Source organism: Urocitellus parryii, chromosome 11 (genome assembly GCF_045843805.1).
Source record: "Urocitellus parryii isolate mUroPar1 chromosome 11, mUroPar1.hap1, whole genome shotgun sequence".
Lineage (NCBI taxonomy): Eukaryota > Metazoa > Chordata > Mammalia > Rodentia > Sciuridae > Urocitellus > Urocitellus parryii.
This window is the reverse complement of record NC_135541.1, coordinates 38,262,050-38,287,163: the sequence shown is the minus strand read 5'-3', so window position 1 is coordinate 38,287,163 and position 25,114 is coordinate 38,262,050.

The following is a 25,114-nucleotide window of genomic DNA, read 5'->3' as shown; positions in this document are numbered from 1 at the left end:
GGTCTGGGTCCTGGTACCTCTGAAGGTCAGGAGGAGTCACAGGCTACAAGGCAACCAGGAGTCACTGGGCCTGTGCTGTCAGTGCTTCCCCAGCTTACAGTTTTTAGCATTTGGACACTTTGCAGATGTCTTCTTGCTAGGTCCAGGCAAAAAAAAAAAAAAAATAGCTGGAAAAAAGAACTAAGCACTTTCAGCCAGAGTTTCCTCATCCATCTAGGGCCAAAGAGAATGCCAGAACCTTGATCAAGGCCTGTTCTTTGAGACAAATAGAACATGTACTCCCTGTCCCTTCCAGGAGTGAGCTCCAATTGTGATAATTAATGCTTACTATGCACAAATGATTTGTCCTGCAGTGTGTAAGACCTCTGTGCCTTGCACTTGAGCTCATGTAAGGCACATCTGCATTATAATTTATATATAATAACAATACAAACTTTTAAACTAACAAATGCCTGATGTGACTTTTGGACAAATCACTTGACATCCCTAAGCCTCAGTTTCTACATCTCTAAATTCTCTATGAAAATTTAAAGTAAAGCAAACAGAACACCTAACACAGTATTTGACACATGGTTAAAATTCAATAAATGACTCTGTGACTTATTTTCCCCATCTTTAAAATGGGTATATTAGTAATTCCTTTGTGAAACCCAAATGAAGCAGAGGAGCATACAAGTTGCACAGTCAGTACCTAAATGCCAGCAATCTAAGGGATAGTGTACTTTGCACAGAGAGTAGGGATTTATTACCTTCCTCTGTCCAAGTGAGTTTAGACAAGTCCACTGGTTTGGATTTGATATGGGAGTTCATCTGGATTGGAGCAAAGCAGGTCTCTGCAGGGACACAAAAGCCAAGGCCACAGAGGAGGGACCCTATTGAAGGCCCCTCACCACACAAAGCCTACTGGCTTAGGAGTGAATCAGTCAGAGGCACGTGGGCCCATCACCTTTATTTGCCCACATGAATTTTAAAAATAAATGTGTATTGGAGAGAAAGGTAGAAGGCAACAAAAGAGAAGCAAGTTCTCACAATCGTCCTCCATTCAGTCCACCCAAATGAAAGGCTTTAATAGCCAGTTTTTAGAGCTCTCACGAGCTGAAGTATATTAGGTGTGGCAGGTGGAATAGTCAATGCTTTATGTGTGACCCTCCACTGATGCTCACAGCAGCCCCAGGCAGAAAACGCACCCCCAGCCCTTGACAAATGAGAAATCAGAAAAGCTGAAGTACCTTGCTCAGCTCCACACAGCCAGTCTGTGGCTGCACAGGATTTGAATACATGTCTGTCTTAATCCAAAACCCACACTCTTTGATTCCGTGATTCTAGCATCTATTAAAAACCTACTAAGTCCCAAGCTAGGGTTAAGTTCTCTGGAGAATATCAAGATAAATCAGATATGGGCCTTTTATTTTCTAAATATTATCAAGGAAGGGGCAAGAGTCAGACCCAGAGTCAGAAAGCATGGGCTGATGTACCCCTGTCTTCTTGTGTCTTTCTGCACATTTCTCTAGGCTTCATTTTCCTCACCTGTAAATCAGGAATGATGCCCAATCCCAGACTCCTAAAGAAGATTAAATGAGTGAGATAATATGTATAAGGATGACATGCAAACTACAAAGCTCTGGACAAACATTAATATTGCTCTAAAGTGTTCTAGAAGCCTCCTTGTGTTGTTGTAAATGCTTCAGTAAAACCCATGTACATTTGCTTCCTTGGGGACAAAGAGAAGCAACTGATGGCTCTTGATAGTGTTCCCAGCATATAAAATCCTAGGAGTTCATGTGCATGAGCACTGGGCCATCTGACCCTCCTCCAAGCCAGTGCCAATGGCAGATGCCAAAAGCTTCATGACCCCTTGCAAACGCACTGTTGGCAACAATAATCCTTTACACGTAGGTGGCATTTTAGACCTGACCAAGCAGTCTCACAGCTGCAAAGTCTATGGGCTTCCTGGGAACCCAGCAAGGCAGCAGGACAATTTGCATGTGAAGAAACGTTGGTGCTGAAAGTTCAAGATGTACCACAACTTTCCCAGAGCCTTATAGTTACAATGAACACTATACAACTCATCTCAGGCCTGCATCTTAGTCTAAAATTCTGTTCATTTCCCCATTAAACACCATCTGCAATAGAGGGAAATAATACTGTCCCCTTTAAGGACCAGGTTACGAAGTATAGTAACAAAAATACTCATTTGTTCATTCATTCAGTAGACACTGAAATTCTGTTCCCTGCCTGGTCCTGTACGAAGCCTTACAGAGACCAAAGAAACAGATGCAGAACCTGCCATCAAGGGACAGTCTGCCAGATCACAGACCATGTAATAGTGAGGAATGACTATCAGGCATTCACCGAAACAGTCTCTAATTTCTTTTACTTTTTTAAGAGAAAAGGTTCAATATGTCACCTATGATGGCCCTAAACTCCTGGGCTTAGTGATTGATCCTCCTGCCTCAGCCTCCCAGGTCATTGGGACCGTAGGTGTGTACCACTGCACCTGGCTGCAATCTCTAATGCTATTAACACTGCAAAGTATGTTTTTCTCCAAATTTTATCATGGGCAATGGTAACTCAAGAGATACAGATGACTGCCTCAGAGATACTCAGCCAGTTAAGTGGCAGCACTAGAATTGGATTCCAAGTCTATAGATATAAAACTCAGGCTTTTCCCCAGGAGTACCAGGACCCTTCAAAATGTCTTTGATACAAAGTATCCAGGATAGAATCCTAAGTGCCTCTGGGTACCCATTTGGTTTAATTATATGGCACTAATTACCAAAGCCACTAACTTATTTTTTTAATTTCTAAATTGATAAGTTTACACAATAATAAAATGCCAACAATAAAAAAAAATCATCTAGTTAAAGTCTGTTGTATAGATGAAGGAGCTGATGACCGGAACGTATGAGAACCTGCCCAGAACCTTCAATTCCAGGGCTGGGATTCAACAGTATCTCTGAACTTAAAAGTCCTTTATTTCCACTATATTCTGGGTGCTTAATCTTTGGCTTGGTGATTTCACATTGTTTTTTTATCTAAAAAAAATATTACCTACTTGATGTGGGGATGAGTTATAGTTCCTCTCTGTGTCTTTAGTGCTTGGCATGTAGAATAATGCCCTCAATGAATGTGTGAAGGTTGAATAACAAATGAAACAATTGAAATAATTCTGTATATCCCCAATATACAGAAGAAGAAATTGAGATGCAAATATTAGAGTATCTGTCCAAGGTTCCATGGCTCCCACGTGGCCAAGCCAAGATTAAAACCTGATCTTCCTGGCTCTGGAATCCATCACTCAGCCTGCTGGAAAGAGGACATATAAGAGGCACGAGGCACACAACAATGTGGAAAACAGTCACAGTATCCAGCCCCAAATAAGGACACTGCCGCTCCCTCTCAGTGCTGGAAAGAGTCCTGGAGGTGGGGGTCTTGCAGGAGAATCAGGTAAATGGACTCAGCTGGAGGCGATGAAAATGTACAGGGTAAAGGAAGACCCATTCTTAGCAAAGCCCACCTCACGGGGGGCCTCAGCCCAGATGGCCAAACCAGCTGCACATGTTTGGAAGTCCGTGAACAGCCTTGCTGGGGGCCAGGAGAAAGATCTGTTCTGGGGGTTCTGCCAGACCTGGAGGCGAGGCTGCCAGAGGGAGGTCAGAGCAGGGGGAGGACAGATGTGGCCGAGGCTCTGCCAGAGGCCACGCTGGCCCCGGTGAATCAATCCTCTAACCAGAGCCATAACTCCACTCCGTGCTCACAGCATTCCGGTTCCCAGATTAGACCATGGAAAAGTGGTTCCACGTGGACTTTTCAGCTTGGTCGCTTACTCGCCAAACCCCACCCAGACCCCCTCTCCGCACCCCCAGCTCTAGCCCAGAATCATGGGGCATCCATTTTGTGTCAACATGAGGATGTTACTTTTTATTTTCTTCTTCCTTTAACACATAAAAGTAATTCTTCCAGGCTCAGATATCCATGTGAGCTCTCAAAACGCTGGGCTTCAAAGTATTCTCACATCCAGACCAAAAGCCATCCCCACAGGGCTGCTGAGAGTCAGTGTCCTCCACGTGGTACGTGGCTGCCTCCTTCAATCTCAGGGATGCTAACAGAAGAAAGGGGTAGTGCCTAGTAGCCCCTTCCTGAGATCTTTTAAGTATGTCTTCTCATTTAATTAGTCATCTTAATCTTGCAGATAAAAAAACTCAAGAAACATGACTAATTCAAAGTCATTCGTTCACTCAACAAATGTTGATCATGTTCACCAATGTCCCCAGTATGCACTTTTGCAGAAAGAACACTCTTTCTTCCTGCTGTATAGAAAGTACTTACAAATGGATTTCCTTGTGGTTCCATGTAAAGTTTCCCAAAGTGCCTAAGGTAGAAGATTCTATGAGAGTTAGAGGGGCATTTGGGGAAAACAATTTCTATGCACAAATTAGCCTGGAAATCACAGATTAAATGATGATTGCTTAGGAAATCACTGATTAAAGAAACTAAACAACACAGGATTTTCTTGAATAAAGAATTTCTCAGAGCTTGAAATTGGCTAAAATGTATTTGAATCTTCCCCAAGAGTAGAGTTATGCAGTATTCTCCCAAAGTTATGAACTAAACTTCTAAGAAAGCTATTTGGAAGCACTTCCCAAATGTATTATTAGGTTGAATCACATGAAACCACCAAAATTTGGCTGCTTTTGATCTACAAAACAGTAATTCCATATGGTTCAACCTAACATGCACCACTGTGTCCCTCGTTTATCCTATTTCATAGTGATTGGTATGGCTAATAGCCTATGAGCTCTTTAAAAAGTACTTATTAGGCCAGGGTGTGCTGGCACATGTCTGTAATCCCAGCCTCTAGGGAGGCTGAGGCAGGAGGATTACAAGTTCAAGGCCAGCCTGGGCAACTTTACAAGACTCTACCTCAAAATCTAATGAAAAGGGTTAGGGTGGGATTCAGTGGTTGTGCTTAACCTAGCTTGTGTAAGGCCCTGAGTTTGATCCCCAGCACCCCACAACAACGAAAAGGTATTTGTTGTGGAATCTTTACAAGTTCATTATTAAGACTGGAAATAGTCCTAGGACATGGATGGCTGTACCAAAATCAGTGCTTGTCCTTCTATGGTATGGAGACGTCATAGGAAGCAGCTGCCTAACTAGACTATGACTCCCAGTCCCCTTAAGTCCAGGTGGGTCTGGGGAGCTAGGATCTACAATAGAACAGTGTCATTATCAGGTCCTGGCTAACTACAGAGGACTCCAAGGCCCTGGAAGTTGGCCACTTGTTGGAGCTTTAGCTTTTTCATCTGCAAAATGAAGATGACAAACTAAATGAGAAGACCCATTGAAGAGAGGTCTGTAGATCCACAAGCAGAAGAGGACCCAGTCCCTGACTCCCCATCTGGTGGAAAGCGACCCACCCACCAGGAACACCCACATTGGATTATTAGGTAAGGGGAAAAGAAACTGGAGGAGGGGCTTTGTTGTTGATATTATTGTTGTCATTGTCATCATAGGAGAAAGCATTATTCTAAGTACTATAAGTAAGGGTGGGGCAGGTCAAGAATGGCCGTCCTAAGCCCCGAAGGTAGTGATAATATGCAGAAAAGGAAAAAGACCAACCTCAACAAGATCCACACAACCTGGGGATCCCGTGTTTGGAAGCCAGTATAATCTACAGGAAGTGTAATGTGAGTGAAGAGTTATGCTAGATAAGGGATATTAATCAAAGCACTAATCACTTAATTGAGGCATCTTTGGTGTGTCCTTTGTCCTCAACTCCCTATCCAACCAGTTCTTACCAAGTGCTCTTGATTCTGAATTCTAGGTCTTGTGCTTCTGTCTCCTCCTAACCCCTCTGCCTAATGTCAGGCTCATACAAACCCTTCCAAAGCCCCATTAATGAGGATTTCAAAAGGATTTTTTAAACACTGAAACTTGAATCATCTCCCCCCACCGCCCCCTGTTTAAAACCCTCCTTGCCTCCTGGGATACTCAGAATAAGGCCCAGTTTCCTCCATAAGCATTCCAGGTCCTGTGGGAGCCTCCCCTTGACTCCCCAGCCTTCTGCCTCATGACCTGGCCACAGCAAGCCCACCACACACTGCCTTGTCTCCCGAGGCCCTACACACTTTTGTCTTTGTGGGCCCCTCTCACCATAATAGTATCAATATTAAAAGTTATTATTGGTATAACCTTAAATTCCTCTTAAGATTTTCTTTTCTATTTTAGTCAAAATTTAATAGATTTCCATAGCCTCTGAAAATTTTAAATTTTTCTGCTGATATCAGAAAAAAATTAATATATTTTCTCTAACCCTAAACATTTTCTTGGTCTCCTGAAAGGGCATGGATAGTAGGCACTATGCCAGTGTGCTAATAGTGAAGTCCCCAAACTTCCTTCTCCAAGCCTGTCCTTTGTGATATCTTCCTGCTCTGGCCTGGAGGAGGAATAACAGCAGTGGAGCATTTTCTCTCTCCACAGTGTCCAAAAACAGGAAGATCCTCAACTCCAGTAAACATTAGACTCACCAGAGGGGCTGATTAAATGCAGATTCTTAGCCCTATCCCTGCCCCCAGAGACTTGTTAAGTCTGGGCTGGAGCCCTGGAAGACCTGGACTCTTACAGACTCCCCCAGAGGATTTTGAGGCACACACAATGAACCTTGAAAAACCCTCTCAGGGAAGTGCCAGATTCAATGACAGAATGTTACTGTGTCCTCCGCATGATCAAAGTCCAGGCAGTGTGCATCTCTACCAGTGACTGCTCAGAAAACGTTGAACTGAACCAAAAGGATACAAGGAGTTTCTCTTCTCTGGGCCCCTTTCACATCAGGATTGTGGTGGTGGGAAGAGCCACAATCATTTGATCTCCACTTACCTCAGTTTCTGCAAAAAAACTAAAACATGACAGGTTCTCACCCAGAGTACAGGGAAAGCGAGCCCTGTCTTCTGAGCTGAGTTTATTGAGCAAGGAGAAGAGACTTCAGAGAGATCCAGATCTGGAAGTTGAGAGTTGGCTTCACCACCTCCAAATTCTGTGGTCATGGACATGCACATTATACTTTTGATCTTCATTTGTGTCTACAAATAAAAATGACACAAATAAAAACAGTATCTTGCATAAGGAAGAAGCTCAGTGGTAATCTTTTCTTCTCTTCACATGAGATGAGCCAAGGCACTGGACTTGGAGGTGTGTGCCTGACTCTTCTACCAGGCTGTTCCAGGAGTGCCAGCTCCTCCTGGTCAAGTGCTCCTGCTCCCCTTGCCACACCTGGGTTTAACTCCAGGAGCCAGAAGGTGGTAACTCTGCAGTGCATACTGCATTTTGCTGTCTCTACCTCATACAGTGAGAACTGAGCCCTGGAGGGGACTCCATCTTCCACCCCACCAGATTCCCCTTCCCCAAAAAGAAACATTGTGCCCATCAGAGAAGCAGACAGGAGTATCAATGGGTATGCTAGTCCTGGAGCCTGATGGTGAAGTGGCCTCCAAATCAGACAAGCAAGAGAGTTGACCTTGCAGTCCTTGCTACCTGCTGTTCTTTGAAAATAAATAGAAGGGAAAACATTTACCTCCACAAGCAAACATCTGTTTTAAAGTTTCTGAGGATGAGTCCGCTGAGAGTTCTCACTCCGTGAAGGCTCCCAGGAGAAGCTAACAATACTTGGAGCATTTTCCCAGGAAGGAAGGGCCAGGTTCCAGAGGTGTCCTCAGATACCCCTCCCTCAATGGTAATATTAAAACCCTCTTTAATACCTGCTGTTGCTTCTTTGGTCCTGGGAAGAACCCAGTCTCAGAGGTAGCTTGTCTCATCACTGATCTCACTCTAGGAAATGAATATCATTTTGTTCTGAGAGCAACTTAAAGTGACTTTATCCTATCTTCACCTAAAACACACTTTGGGATAAGGGAAAAGCAAGATGCAGTGCTCATGCATTCATCCAAAAGCCTCATAGGAAGGATGGTCATTATACATGGTGGAAGAATCCCAATGCACTATGCATGGGCAGATCATAGCACTATCACATCTCCATGTTCAAAGTAACTAGGTAGAGCTCTTTACTTCTACCACTTAACTCAACAACCTTCCAAGGTTTTTATGAGAATTAAACAAATGGGACTTCTCAGATTACCCACAGGAGACCACATTTAGAGATAATTATCCACTAACAATTTACTATGTATGATAGAAACTGTTGGTCGTCTGCCCAAGAGCCATTTCCTTTCCATTTGTTCATGGAGATGGCTACATAGACACACACACACACACACACACACACACACACACACGGAGAGAGGGAGGGGGAGCTAAAAATACAAGGTTCCTTTTTTCCAGGCTTCCTTGCAACTAGATGTGGTCATGTGAACTAGTTTGACTCAGTGACATAGAAGGAAAAATGTACTAGATGACTTCTGAGAAAAGTGTCCTTCTCTGATAGAAAGAAATAGAGTAAGAAGATGTTGTGGCATTTCTAATCCTTTCTTGTCTTCTTGCCTTTGAAAATAGCCATCTGAGGCCTCAAGTTGAGACTGTACTACCTAAATCATGAGACAACAAGCCTGATAACAAGAGCCAGTATGCCGAAGAAGAGGAGGAGGGTGGAGAGAGGTTGGGTGTCGGTTGTTTGTTTATTGAACTATTGAACCAGGCTGGAACTGCCTACCTCCTAAGTCACAGTCATGGTGGCATAATAATGTCTTGGCATTCGAAGGGCTGTATAGGGAGTAGATGATTCAAGGGTTAAAAGTAGAAATAAACCTTTATAAAAAAAACTGGAAAACATGAATATTTAACATTATCAATCTATTCCCTGGTGAATGCATCTGTTTGTAAAATAAGAATGATACAATACCTACCTCACAGGACTATTGTAAGGACTAGACGTGTTAGTGCATGCAAAGGGACATAGCAAGTACCACCTCTTTATAGCTATCATGTTAATAAGCAGAATATATAACTTTCTTTAATGAAGAATGTAAGTTTGGACAGAGCACTTCTTGGAAGCAGAAAACTTGGCTTCTACACAGACATGTCTCCTTGTTGATCACATGTCAATTTTGTGGCTGTTTTAAGACAATGAAATCTCAATCTAATGTATTCCCTGTGTCAAAGAGTGTCGAAATTTTGATGAATCAGATGAATTTTGAGTTACTGAATGCTGCCAATTCAGTAATTAAATAAATGTATCACAGGACATCTAAAAGACTAAAAGAAAAATACACTTGTAAATCAAATGGCAGATTAGGGTTATGCAACTCAGTCAGAATCTGGATGCTTTTAAATAATTTCATATGAAATTAATTTTTCTTTTTCTAAAGCAATAGCTGTAGGATACCAAGTATGAGCAAAAAAATGTGGAATAGAGGGTAAACAGGGAATTGGGGTGCCTAAAGACTAGATGTGCCTCTGAGCAAGAGCTTTCCTCTCTCTGAGCTTCATTTTCCTCATTTCTAAATTGAGGGAAAGAACCTGGAGCTAAAGGAAGAAAACAATCTTTACTCCAGCTCTGCTCCTCAACTGTGTAGTCTGAAAAAAAGTCATTTTTTTCTCCTTCTGGCCAAATGGACCACTTCTGATAATATAGGGACATGTAATGAAAATGGCCTACAAAATAATGCTGCAATTTGCAAAAAATACTGAATGTCATAAAGTCAATGAAAGTGATGTAAAAGAACTGTGTATATCATAAACAAAATCATCAATAAATAATCATTTGGAAATATTAGACTCATTAGCATATGAAAAAATGGCCAAGTTAGATATGTGCTATGGGTTTAGATATGAGATGGCCTCCAAAAGCTCACCTGAGAGGCAATACAAGAGTGTTCAGGGGTGAATTGATGAGATTTTTATGAGGTCTAACCTACTCAGTGGCTTAATTCACTAATATGGATTAACTGGGTGGCAACTATATAGGCAGGTATAGTGTGGCACAGGACGTAGGTCATCAGGGTATGCATTTGAGGTTTATATTTTGTCTTTGGTGAGTGGATATCTCTCTCTCTCTCTCTCTCTCTCTCTCTCTCTCTCTCTCTCTTTTCCTGGTTGCCATGACCTAAGCAGCTTTCCTCCACCACACCCTTCAGCCCTGATATTCTGCTTCACCTTGGGCCCAGAGCTATAGAGTCAGCCATCTTTCTATGCACTGAGACCTCTGAAATCCTGAGTCAAAATTAACTTTTTCCCTTTAAGTTGTTTTCATCAGGTCTTTTGGTCACAGAGACAATGAAAAAACTAACTAACACAAGAAATGTTAGATTAGTAGAGTTAGACACTTCAGTCATTGAAGACAAGAAAATCAAAAAGGTTAATGCCATAAGAGCTTCAGAGGAGAACACTTCTAATATAAACAAAGCTCAAGAAAATTTAATAAGGGATTCCACCTTCTGGGTCCCCTTCTTCCTCCGGGAGAAGTCTTTTCTTCTGTCCTTTAATAAATTTCTAATCTCTACTCTGAAAAAAAAAGAAAATTTAATAAGGCTTCTATTATATTTGCACCAATTACCCTGGTTTTGACCATGCTGCAAAGGTCAAAGGTCAAGAATGCATTTTGTGCTAAGATATGATGTTATCAGGAAAACTATACCAAAGAAACCAACATTCAATTCATTCCTGATTCATTCTAAACATTTACATGTAATTGTAATTCAATCTCAACTTACTGTCATATAAGACAAAATAAACATGATAATCATTTTTTTCATTTTTTTCAAAATAATTTCCCACCAAATCTTTGCACTTTTTATAATTTACTATGATGTCATCATCTTTAAGTTTATTCATTGAAGGATGTTTTATATAAAAAACAGCCCTATATGTCACTGAAGGATGAATAGGAGCTAGCCTATCTTTGGGAGGGAAGGCTCTATCTCAAAGGAAACATCATATACAAGGACAGAAAAAATTCAAAAATATATTTATTTTTAAAAGTGATTTTCCACCCTTGGGGTCAAGGTAAGCCTCTTCAAGAATCTTGTGAAAAATATAGACACAATCTTTCAGAAAAACACATCTACGTGCAATCACACAAAATATTACCAATAACTTCAGGTTATCTGTGGACACCCAAGGTCTGTTTATGACCTACAGATTGAGTACCATAAATTAAGGGTTGGCCTGTATTCTGGTATGACTAAGGAAAAGACTGCCTATTCAGGATGTTCCAAAAGTATCACATTCATTCAAAAAGTATTTCTTTCACACCTACTGTGTGTTGGGAACTGATTTAGGTTGTGGTTGATTGACTGTGTTAGTTGTCCCAAATAATGGATTTTCTATCTCCAGCCCTTGCTTGGCAACTTTAGTCTTCTCCATTCAGGCCCTAGACTTAGCCACGTCACTTCCTCTGGCCAATGGGACTGTAGCAAACTTGACATAAGCAGAGGTTTGAGAAAACACTTGCCTATTCCCACTCCCTTTCCTGGATACCTCACTGTGTCCCTATCACACACATACCATCCAGGGAGTCTGGGCTAACTGGGAAGATAAGAAGCCACAGGCAGCAAGTTGAGTCTTCCCAGCCAATGTCACCCTAACCAGCTAGTACCTGGTCAGCCTGCCAGCTGACATGGTCCACAGTAGATACGGGAGCCAGCCCTGTCCAAATGAGCCAAGTCAGGCTCAGTCTGGCAGACTCATCCAGGTGAATGGAGATCTCACCAGTAGAAATGGTTGTTATTCTAGGCCCTTTAGTATTTGGGGACAGTTGGTGGTACAGTCATGAGTAAGCAACATATCTACAATGTAGATACAGCAGTGAACAAAACACTGTCCTTGTTCTTACAGAGCTTAGATCGAAGAAAGAGATATGTGCAAAGAGTAAAGGAAAATGAAGTTGGAGAAAGATAAGACTAACTTTGAAAGACCAGAAAGGCCTTAGGGATGATACTGGCTATATTTCATGAAGCTATGGGAAGAAACTGAGAGTTTGGGGGCAACATACTGATACTTATGGATTTTTATTCTTACAGATCTTCTAACAGCTGCATAGAAAGTAAGAATTGTGCTGTGGTGACCAAGTGGAAATGTGCTTTCATAACACCAGTGAGAAATCAGGGAGGCCCACACTGTGGAAACAGAAGTAAAGATGTCAAGAAAGGAAGCAACCTGAGAGAGACACAGGGGGTAATGTTACAGGAAGTTGAGAGTCATCTTTACTTGAAAAGTGAAAAGAAAGGTAGAGTTACATATGACCATAAATCACTTCCCATTGTCTTCTATTTACTGAACACCACTGTAGGGCAGGCCCACTGTGCAGGTATTAGGGACTTGATGGGGAGCAAAACTGGCCAGGAGCCCTGTGTTCTGAAGAGAAGCAGTGAAGGTAATTAATCACGCAGGCACCTTGATAAATATACAATTACGAATCGGGACAAGTGGCCTGGGAGGGAATAACAGGAAAGTCCTAATTACAACAGGGCAAGTGTCATTGCGAGGGATCCCTGAAGACTTGAAATCTGAGCTGAGACCTGATGGATGAAAAGGGATTAACCAGACAGAAGGAGTCAGGGGATGAATACATCAGACAAAGAAAACAGTTGGTATGAACACCTTGGGGCAAAAAAAAAAAAAAAAACTTTTGAAAATGTAAATGAAGATGTAAGGAAATGAATAAAAGGAAAAGTGGGACCATATGAATGGGAGAGGTCAGTGGGTACTGGCTCAGACAGGGCCTGTAGGCCCTGTCAGGCAGTGGGAATAAAAATTCAATGTGCATTAGGAAGTAGCAAGAGTCTCAAGCAGATTTTCTGCCTGACCAATTTGGTGAACAGAGGTGCCACCACAGGTGACCAGTAGCAGGAGCAGCTGGTGGAAGGAGATGGTGAGCTCATTGTGGGAAGGACTGCCAGGTTTGAGGTGCCCAGAGACATGCATGTAGACATGCCCCATAGAGCAGAAGGAGGTCTGAAGGTGGTCAAAGAGGCCTGACCCAGAGATGGCAACGTGGCAACTACCAGTTGGGAGGATACCACTGAAACCATGCTGATGGATGCAATCCCCTAAGATGACATGAAGATGAGAAGAGAAACCCACAAGTGGAAAGTCCTAGAAGAGCTGAGAAAGAGACTACTACAGCCTTCCCAGGTGACTCAGACTGGAATATTACCACCAGATCCACAACCAGTAACAGGAGGAAACTGTGAATAGAAATGAGGAGTCCGAGAAGGTATTTTTTTATTTATGGCAACGGAATATTGATTTCTATACCCTCTCCATGTCAGAAGGTTAGGATTATTAACCAACGTGGTGTCTCACATATTGCAAATTCATTAATAAAATAAAAACACAAACTTGATCTTTAAGGGAAAACTTTAGCTGGTCAAAATGACCTTTTCTCCTGATAAATAAAACAAAGTCTTGGGATTGTGCGACCGAGTGCCAGGGCAGCCAGTGTTAAATAATTTCATGTGGAACTACTCTGCCCCCACTTTAGCCCTTATTAACCTGTCAAATTTGATGTGGTAAAGTTTGAAATGAAATAGGATTCGGGGTGAGGGGGGGATCCGGGATCAATCAATTCCCTCAACATCCCTGGCTGGTGTTGAGATCTGAACTAAATCATTTCTCTCTGAAACTCAGCTTTGTCATCTAGGAAATTAGAAAAGTGGCTTGATTGTGCCTCAAATTTCTTATGATGTTCTGTTTGAAAAAAGCAGGCTAGTACTGAACTTCCAATGATGTCCCATAGACCATCTTAGTTACTATAGCCAGTATCCCTATGTGGTAGGCATTGTAGCCACTTTAGTGTTCCAGTAGAACTGATTTGGGTTTTAATGTCAAACAATCCTAAATTATAGTAGGTTCTAAGACCTGATGTGCCAATTTTAATTGAAAGCCTCTCAGCACTGTCACCCTTCATGGCCCTGTCTGTGATGCTTGAGCTGCAACCTGTGAAGAGCTCTCGTTGGCCAGCAGGCATGAAGTTCAGCTCTGTCAATAGAGAGCATCAGCTGGACTCTACAGAAGGGAGGACCTTCCCTTCCTGGTTCTACCTGCTTGCTTTCTGCTCTCCTAGTGAAGAGTGACCAGCATGTTAAGGACACAGAATGGTGTGTAGGCCTCAGCCAGTGTCACTGGCCTTCCAGAGAGCAGATGTTCCCCAGGAGTCATAATCCAGCCTCCAGAGGACAAATCCCCAGAGTTTCATCAGCATCCAGGGGCCAGTTTCCCACTTATGGCATCTCAGAAAACCTCTCCATCATCCAGTGGGCTACACCTGGGCCCCTTCCTAAGAGGTCCATTGAGATCTGAATCCGGGCCAGGGGCAGGGTTATCTTGCCCCAATCCTATAGACAATGTCTCCCTAAATCCTCTATTCCTGCATTCTTTTTTGGGAGCAGTAATTTGGGATTCAACCCAGGAGCACTTAACTACTGAGCTACATCTCCATCCCTATTTTGTATTTTATTTAGAAACAAGGTCTCACCGAGTTGCTTGGCACCTTGTTTTTGCTAAGGCTGGCTTTGAACTTGCCATCCTCCTGCCTCAGCCTCCAGGGCCACTGAGATTACAGGGATGCGCCACTGTGCCTGGCTTATTCCTGCATTTTTTGCAGCTAACACAACCCTTTGGTAGTTAATCTTCCCTATTACTAGTTAACAATTCTTTATATTAAAATTTCCCTACTTTAATTATTATGCACTTTCTATCTTCTGACTGGACCCTCACTGAAATTCTGAGAGAGTACTTAGAGTCATTCACTCTCTCTGAGGTTCAACTCCTTCTGCAAAATGGAAATAATAATAATAAAAATACCTCTGTTGCCAAATTATCATAAGGAAAATAAGAATAGCTATGATATACAACTCTTTAGAAAGGTGTTAGTGGCAAGTGCTTAATAATTAAAGCTGTATTATTTTTATTAATTTATCCAAGGGAAATCATTGAGCTGGAATTGAAGGTGGATTTAAATGCCTCTAGAGATTACTTTTTTCAAGCTAAATGTCAAAACATCCTCAGAAGCATAGGTACACAGAGCAAAAGTTCCAAACCTAGGTTTGGGGGGGTGGGGAATCTGAATCGTGGTGAATTCAGACCAGGATCTGTTACCTGTGTAACCTTGGGCAAGTTACTTAACCTCTCTATGGCTCAGGGTCCTTGTCTGTAAGAAGAGAATAATAACAGTCCCTACCTCAAGGGGCTGCTTAAGGCTGGAAAGGGTATTTCACCAGATCAGCCCAGTGCCATCCACCTGGCAGATCTCACTGGTAATTAGCTTGTTTCCCTGGTGCTCAGCACAATTCCTGGAACATAAAATGTTCCATCAGTGCCATAGATGACAGTATTGCTGGCATTTTAGTATTTGTGTCCAACAAATTTGTTGAATAAATGAATGAACGAGTACAGGAAGTACCAAATGGTAGAGAAATTTGCTTTAAAAATGTTGGGAGTCAGAAAACATGCCAAATAATTATTTAAATGCCCTTCCCTTGCAGACAGCCCATGGGCTAATGGACAGCAGCCCAAGAACCAGGAACTTCTCTCCCAGAAGGCAGGCGGCCACAAAGGCACATGTTGCCAGGCAACCCAAGCAAGGAACACAAACAGAGCAACTTGACCTTCTGAGGGCAAGATCAGATTCTGCTTGAGGATGTGGGATGTGGCACCTTCGGTGGGGACGGAGCAGTGAAAGAGGGCACATGATCGGGAATCTCCTGAGGGGCAGCTCCCCACTCCTAGATCTGAACGGGATAGGTTACAATAGTCACGACTGTTGGCCGGGCCCCTGCCATGCCCCACTGTGCTAGGCCCTCGCCACACTCATCTTCACACGGCTGACAGTGGTATTAAATCTGGCGGCTTGCACTCAGAATTGCTCTGGGTTGTGACTAACGCCAGCTCTTCGGACAAGGCACTGCACCTGGAATAGATGTTTTATAAAACAGACATTAACAGTGCCTACCTCACAGAAGTGGAGGTAGTAGACAGAATTCTCAAAGAAAAAAATTTAGATTAAAAATGGGATGGAGAAGATGGCGGCGAAGGGAGTGCATCACCCCAGGGCGCCGCGTCGCTAAGTGGGAGAAAGACGATGCAAAACGGCTGAAGGCTATCTTTGGGAAGTTCCAGTGAAATTGAGGTGCTCCAGAATCTAGTGGACAGATTTCCATCGTGCGAAGTTCGGCTCTGAGAGCTCCATTTCTCCGCACGGCGATCGCCTGGAGGCTGGAGTCTGTGGCGCGCGCCGGGGAGCGGCAGGGTGCCGGAGCGGGGGAACAGCGATACAGATCCGGGGGGGCTCCCGCCAGTGGTACATCGGAGCCCTTAGTGCTGAGTTCCGGCTTTGAAACAGAGGAGAGAAGCGGCCCAGTTTGGTTCCAGACACCAGTAGGACCACAGTGGAGGACAGCAGCCGCCATTTCGGAGAGATGATGTAATCATCCCCGTGTTCTACTGATCTCAGCCCATTCAACTACGGAACAGGTGATTTCAGGCTGGTATTTGCCTGCGTCTAGCAGACAGATTTCTTGCTCAGGCTCGGGACTGGGGTTCTTGTGGAGAATACTCCTAGAGGCGCGTGCCGGGCAAGGCGTGCGCTGGGCACTGAGCTGCTGGATTCTGGTTCCCGGGGCTAACCTGGCCCAGGTCTGAGGAAACTTCGGAGACTGCCGGTGGAGGCCAGCTCCAAGTGGAGCGTGCGCTGAGTTTGGGGCGACTGGGTTCTGACTCCCGGAACAGTTTTGGCCTGGGGCTGGGGATCCCGTGGGGGTCGCTCGCTGGAGCCAGCTCCCAGCGGAGAGTGTATCGGGATCGGAGAGGCAGGGTTCCGGCTACCTAAGCTGCTTTGGCCCAAGGCTAGGGAACCGGCGGTGACTGCTTCTCAATCAGGGTCTGGCGGGGGGCTGTAGGGGCAGAGTGGAGCTTTCACCTGCGCCCAGAGCAGGCCAAGTGACCCGCCGGCGTGGTACCATGACACCCCAAATGCAGCTAGGGCTGAAGAGAGTAGCGGCCCACGCCTAGAATAGGACCAGCGATTCCGCGGCGCGGTAGCCAAGTAACCTCATTTGGAGTAGGGGCTGTGCAGAACTGCCATCTGAGCAAGTAGGGCAGGCAGACCTGCCGCCAACTGGCAAGACAGGCCAGGTAGCTTGCCAGCGTGGTGGACACGTAACACCGAGGCAGTTGCGTCACACTGGTTGGAGTGGGGGTGGAGCAGGGTCGCCGCCCGGGTCCAGAGGGGGCTCAGCGACCCTTTGGAGAGGTAGTCAGGTACCCCCATTGGGAGTGGGGGCTGTGCAGAACTGCGACCCACCGGACTAGAGGTCTGCCAGCGCGGTAGACTCGTCACACCAATTGAAGTGGGGGCCCAGCAGAGCCGCCACCCACATCCAGATCAGGACCAACGACCCCAGGGCGTGGTAGTTACGTTACCACAATTGGAGTGGGGGCAAAGTAAAGCTGCCACCCGGGCCCGCAGTGGGGGCAGACCTGCGACCGATCAGCGGGGTAGACAGACCACCATAATTAGAGGAGGAGCACAGCCAATACCCGTCCTGCAAGGGAGACTTCCCAACTATACAAGAGCAACATAAATAAATAGGGGGTAAATTTCAAAAATACAACAGTTGCACCAAGCAGAAAGTAATGCGAGCAGTATGAAAAGACAAGGAAAGAAAGGACCACAAGCAATGCAGGTCAACTCAACTTTAGAAGAGGTAATAGCTGCAACAGATGGAATGTCAGATAAAGAGTTCAGGATTTATATGCTTCAGATGATCTGGAGTCTCAAGGAAGACATGAGACAGCAAAATCAGACAATGAAAGATCACATTGACAAACAAATCCAGGAAGTAAAAGATCAATTTCACAGGGAGATAGAGGTAATAAAAAACAAACAAATAGAAATTCTAGAAATGCAGGAAACAATAAACCAACTTAAAAACTCAATTGAGAATACTACCAGCAGAGTAGATCACTTAGAAGAGAGAACATCAGACAATGAAGACCAAGTATTTCAACTGGAAAAGAACATAGACAGCTCAGCAAGCCTGCTAAGAAACCATGAGCAGAACATCCAAAAATTATGGGACAATATCAAAAGACCAAATTTAAGAGTCATTGGGATACAGGAAGGCACAGAGCTCCAAACCAAAGGAATAAAAAGTCTATTCAGTGAAATAATACGAGAAAACTTCCCAGACTTGAAGAATGAGACAGAATCCCAAATCCTAGAAGCCTACAGGACGCCGAATGTGCAAAATCATAAGAGATCCACACCTAGACACATTATAATGAAAATGTCCAACATACAGAATAAGGAGAGAATTTTAAAAGCTGCAAGAGAAAGAAAGCAGATTACATTTAGGGGTAAACCAATCAGGATAACAGCTTATCTCTCAACACAGACTCTGAAAGCTAGAAGATCCTGGAATAACATATTTCAAACACTGAAAGAAAATGGGTTCCAACCAAGAATCGTGTATCCAGCGAAATTAAGCTTCAGGTTAGAAGATGAAATTAAAACCTTCCACGATAAACAAAAGTTAAAAGAATTCACAGCTAGAAAACCATCTCTTCAAAAAATCCTTGGCAAAACATTACAGGAAGAGGAAATGGAAAATAACATTGAAAACCAACAATGGGAGCTAGGACAGTAAAGGGGGGAAAGTAGTCAAAGAGGATAACAAATCAGGTTTAGTAACATCAATAAACAAATATGGATAGAAGAACAAACCATATCTCAATAATAACCCTAAATGTTAATTGCTTAAACTCACCAATTAAGAGACACAGGCTAGTAGAATGGATCACAAAACAAGACCCAACAATATGCTGCCTACAGGAGACGCATCTGATAGGAAAAGATATTCATAGACTGAAGGTGAAAGGCTGGGAAAAATCATACCACTCATATGGACTGCAGAAACAAGCAGGAGTGTCCATACTCATATCTAATAAAATAGATTTCAAGCCAAAGTTAATCAAAAGGGACAAAGAAGGACACTTCATACTGCTCAAGGGAACCATACACCAACAAGACATAACAATCATAAATATATATGCCCCAAATAATGGTGCAGCTGTGTTCATCAAGCAAACTCTTCTCAAGTTCAAGAGTCTAATAGACCACCATACAATAATCATGGGAGACTTCAACACACCTCTCTCACCACTGGACAGATCTTCCAAACAAAAGTTAAATAAGGAAACTATAGAACTCAATAACACAATTAACAACCTAGACTTAATTGACATATATAGACTATACCACCCAACATCAAGTAGTTACACTTTTTTTCTCAGCAGCACATGGAACCTTCTCAAAAATAGACCATATATTATGTCACAGGGCAACTCTTAGACAATATAAAGGGGTAGAGATAATACCATGCATCTTATCTGATCATAATGGAATGAAACTGAAAATCAATGATAAAAGAAGGAAGGAAAAATCAAGCATCACTTGGAGAATGAACAATAGGTTGCTGAGTGATCAATGGGTTTTAGAAGACATTAAGGAGGAAATTAAAAACTTCCTAGAGTTAAATGAAAACACAGACACAACATATCGGAATCTATGGGACACATTGAAAGCAGTTCTAAGAGGAAAATTCATTGCTTGGAGTTCATTCCTCAAAAAAAGAAAAAACCAACAAATAAATGATCTCATACTTCATCTCAAAATCCTAGAAAAAGAAGAGCAAAACAACAGCAAAAGAAGTAGAAGGCAAGAAATAATTAAAATCAGAGCTGAAATTAATGAAATTGAAACAAAAGAAACAATTGAAAAAATTGACAAAACTAAAAGCTGGTTCTTTGAAAAAATAAATAAAATTGACAGACCCTTAGCCATGCTAACGAAGAGAAGAAGACAGAGAACCCAAATTACTAGCATACGGGATGAAAAAGGCAATATCAAAACAGACACTTCAGAAATACAGAAGATAATCAGAAATTATTTTGAATCCTTATACTCCAATAAAATAGAAGATAGTGAAGGCATAGATAAATTCCTTAAGTCTTATGATCTGCCCAGATTGAGTCAGGAGGATATTGACAACCTAAACAGACCAATAACAATAGAGGAAATAGAAGAAACCATCAAAAGACTACCAACTAAGAAAAGCCCAGGACCGGATGGGTATACAGCAGAGTTTTACAAAACCTTTAAAGAGGAACTAACACCAATACTTTTCAAGCTATTTCAGGAAATAGAAAAAGAGGGAGAACTTCCAAATTCATTCTACGAGGCCAACATCACCCTGATGCCTAAACCAGACAAAGACACTTCAAAGAAAGAAAACTACAGACCAATATCTCTAATGAACCTTGACGCAAAAATCCTCAATAAAATTCTGGTGAATCGGATTCAAATACATATCAAAAAAATTATACACCATGATCAAGTAGGATTCATCCCTGGGATGCAAGGCTGGTTCAATATACAATAAATCAATAAATGTTATTCACCACATCAATAGACTTAAAAATAAAAACCATATGATCATCTCGATAGATGCAGAAAAAGCATTTGACAAAGTACAGCATCCCTTTATGTTCAAAACTCTAGAAAAATTAGGGATAACAGGATCATACCTCAACATTGTAAAAGCAATCTATGATAAGCCACAGGCCAGCATCATTCTGAATGGAGAAAAATTGAAGGCATTCCCTCTAAGATCTGGTACAAGACAGGGATGCCCTCTCTCACCACTTCTGTTCAACATAGTCCTCGAAACACTGGCCAGAGCAATTAGACAGACAAAAGAAATTAAAGGCATAAAAATAGGAAAAGAAGAACTTAAATTATCACTATTTGCAGATGATATGATTCTATACCTAGCAGACCCAAAAGGGTCTACAAAGAAGCTATTAGAGCTAATAAATGAATTCAGCAAAGTGGCCGGATATAAGATCAACACGCATAAATCAAAGGCATTCCTGTATATCAGCGACAAATCCTCTGAAACGGAAATGAGGAAAACTACACCGTTCACAATATCCCCCCAAAAAATAAAATACTTGGGAATCAACCTAACAAAAGAGGTGAAAGATTTATACAATGAAAATTACAGAACACTAAAGAAAGAGATAGAAGAAGACCTTAGAAGATGGAAAAATATACCCTGCTCATGGATAGGCAGAACCAACATCATCAAAATGGCGATATTACCAAAAGTTCTCTATAAGTTCAATGCAATGCCAATCAAAATCCCAACAGCATTTCTTGTAGAAATAGATAAAAGAATCATGAAATTCATATGGAATAATAAAAGACCCAGAATAGCAAAAACAATGCTAAGCAGGAAGTGTGAATCAGGAGGTATAGGGATACCAGACTTCAAACTATACTACAGAGCAATAGTTACAAAAACAGCATGGTACTGGTACCAAAACAGGCGGGTGGACCAATGGTACAGAATAGAGGACACAGTAACCAATCCACAAAATTACAACTATCTTATATTTGATAAAGGGGCTAAAAGCATGCAATGGAGGAAGGATAGCATCTTCAACAAATGGTGCTGGGAAAACTGGAAATCCATTTGCATCAAAAAGAAGCTGAATCCCTATCTCTCGCCATGCACAAAAGTTAACTCAAAATGGATCAAGGAGCTTGATATTAAATCAGAGACACGGCATCTGATAGAAAAAAAGTTGGTTATGATCTACATACTGTGGGATCGGGCTCCAAATTCCTCAATAGAACACCCATAGCACAAGAGTTAACAACTAGAATCAACAAATGGGACTTACTCAAACTAAAAAGTTTTTTCTCAGCAAAAGAAACAATAAGAGAGATAAACAGGGAGCCTACATCCTGGGAACAAATCTTTACTCCACACACTTCAGATAGAGCCCTAATAACCAGAATATACAAAGAACTCAAAAAATTAGACAATAAGATTACAAATAACCCAATCAATAAATGGGCCAAGGACCTGAACAGACACTTCTCAGAGGAGGACATGCAATCAATCAATAAGTACATGAAAAAATGCTCACCATCGCTAGCAGTCAGAGAAATGCAAATCAAAACTACCCTAAGATACCATCTCACTCCAGTAAGATTGGCAGCCATTAGGAAGTCAAACAACAATAAGTGCTGGAGAGAATGCGGGGAAAAGGGCACTCTTGTTCATTGCTGGTGGGACTGCAAATTGGTGCAGCCAATTTGGAAAGCAGTATGGAGATTTCTTGGAAAGCTGGGAATGGAACCACCATTTGACCCAGCTATTCCCCTTCTCGGTCTATTCCCTAAAGACCTAATAAGAGCATGCTACAGGGACACTGCTACATCGATGTTCATAGCAGCACAATTCACGATAGCAAGATTGTGGAATCAGCCTAGATGCCCTTCAATAGATGAATGGATAAAAAAAATGTGGCATTTATACACAATGGAGTATTACTCTGCATTAAAAAATGACAAAATCATAGAATTTGGAGGGAAATGGATGGCATTAGAGCAGATTATGCTAAGTGAAGCTAGTCAATCTTTAAAAAACAAATACCAAATGACCCCTTTGATATAAGGGGAGTAAACAAGGACAGGGTAGGGACGAAGAGCTTGAGAAGAAGATTTACATTAAACAGGGATGAGAGGTGGGAGGGTAAGGGAGTGAGAAGGGAAATCGCATGGAAATGGAAGGCGATCCTCAGGGTTATACAAAATGACATATAAGAGGAAAGGAGGGGTAAGACAAGATAATACAAATCGAAGAAATGATTTACAGTAGAAGGGGTAGAGAGAGAAAAAGGGAGGGGAGGGGAGGGGAGGGGGGATAGTAGAGAATAGGACAGACAGCAGAATACATCAGACACTAGAAAGGCAATTTGTCAATCAATGGAAGGGTAACTGATGTGATACAGCAATCTGTATACGGGGTAAAATTGGGAGTTCATAACCCACTTGAATCAAATTGTGAAATATGATGTATTAAGAACTATGTAATGTTTTGAATGACCAACAATAAAAAAAATAATAAAAAAATGGATAAAATTTGTCAAATTAAGAAAAAAGTAGTAACTAATTTATTGAACAGTTTGTACCTGGCTAAGCATGTCACCTGGAGTCTTTTATTTACTTATCATAATAGGCCTCCTCCTCCAGGGTCAAATTCTCTTCCCTTCTCTTCCTTCCACTGTCCACTTCCAACCCACCCATAAGGACCCACACGTGTACACCATTTTTCCAAACACTCTTTCCATCGGCATCCCTACCTGGACATTTCTCTTCCTCCTCTGAACCCTTGGAGTCAAATGAACTCAGACCTGGTCACATTAGCATATGTGATCACCTCTTCTAGTAGATAAAACCCTTAAGGGCAGGGGCCGGCTTGTCTTGAGTTTGTACAGAAAATATACCCTAAAGATACTTCCATAAACACCCATGAGCTTTTGGAAGAGGCAATATGAAGAAGAGTCATACATCCTAGAAGTAGTTTGGAGTCACCCTCCTAGCTTCTTCAGGCCACTTAGAGGTGATGGGCTGCCCAGATCTTCAGGCGACCCAGCCAGAGCAGCATAGGTGACCACTGCCATGTCTCTGGATCCACCATGCCTAGGCCAGGCATGGCTGGAGAGTTCCCAGTCAGCAGTGGGCACTAGTGTCCTCCTACTCCCACCAGATGCAGGGCTTCTCCACTGAGGACCACAACACCAGCCTAGCCAAAGCTTTCTTAGAGGGAGGCTGCAGTCTGAGGCCTTCCTGGCCTGTCCTTCCTTCCCCTTCTGCTTTCCCAGGTGGTAGACTGCATCAGGACTGCAGGCTCGCCTTGCCAGCTCCTGCCCTCTCCCCTGCATTCTTCACAAGCATTTCCCCAGTAAATCTCTTGAACTTGCAGCCTGGTCTTGGCATGTCACATTTCCTCTTTGCTGCAGATGAGTTCACAGATGGTCAGTTCATAAGACTGGTGCTCTTCAGTTGCCCCTGCTCAGGAGCAGCATGGTCGAATACACATCCTCAGCTCCTCCTCCACTCTCTCAGCCTCCTTCCTGCTGCCCTCGGCCTGCTTGCCACCTCCAGACCACCCAGCCCTCCCACCCTCCCCATCCTAGTCACCAACCCAACTCTGCTTCCTGCCATGGAACCTGTCATCTCCCTCTGCTCCATCCACAGGCTGGACCACTGCCCCTCAGACCCAGCCCAGGGCCTCTCCCACAAAATGAACTGCCTAAGGAGCAGCCCTGAGGAGGTGGTGGGGTCCCCTGTGGGCAGAACCAGTTAGTCTATAACACAGCCTCCATCAGCTTCCTCTCCTGGAGTCAGGGCCAGTGGGGACAAATCCACAGGGATAACAAACACCACATCCGGGAGGGGCAGAGCTGTGTTCCAACTACCTCAGGAATCAAGGAGCAAACTGGGGTCCAGTGGGAGAAAACGGGGTCCCAAAAGATTGCTTCAGGCATGGCCAAGACCACGGGGGGGGGGGGGGCGGTGACTATTTCAGGGGTGAGGCCAGCCTGACTCAGAGGCAGATGGAGAAGATGAGTGGTCACTGTGACCACCTGAGCACAGTGATCCTCTGATCCACCATCCTCTAGGAGCTCTGGAAGGCATCTTGCTGCCCAGAGTCCCTCCAGGGAAGTTCAAGATGGACCTTCCTCTGCTACATTCCCCTCATACTCTACTAGACTGCAACTGCAATTTCCTCCTTGTCCTCTCTTCCTTACCACAAGTTTCCCCCTCACTCTTCCCAGCCATTGCAGAGAGCTAGACACTGACCCCACAACTCCAGCCCCCAGCCACATAAGTGCTGCTCTGCTCCTTCTGATTGATTCAACACCACTAGCCCCATGCCACCAGATGGTGATGGTGGACAGACCATTTCTGTGCCTTGAACCATTGCCTCCCAAGCCCCTCAATTCCTACTCACACCACCATCCTTCCCAGACATGGCTTTCTCTAGTCCAAGCCCCTGATACCTCTGTAAAGCTGAAGATCAAGTCTATGTGACCAGAGGGAAGTGGCTTTCCCTTTTGGAGCTCAAGACCCCATCTTACATTGAGAAAGTAAGTCCTCTCTAGATCACACCCCAGGGCTTTCCCACGGAGACCTCTGTAAGCACTTGATCCCACAACCACTTGGTCCCCAGTATCTCTCCAGCAAACAACTCCTTGTTCTCACACTTGGAAAGGACCACAAGGCCAGGCCACATCAGCCATGGCC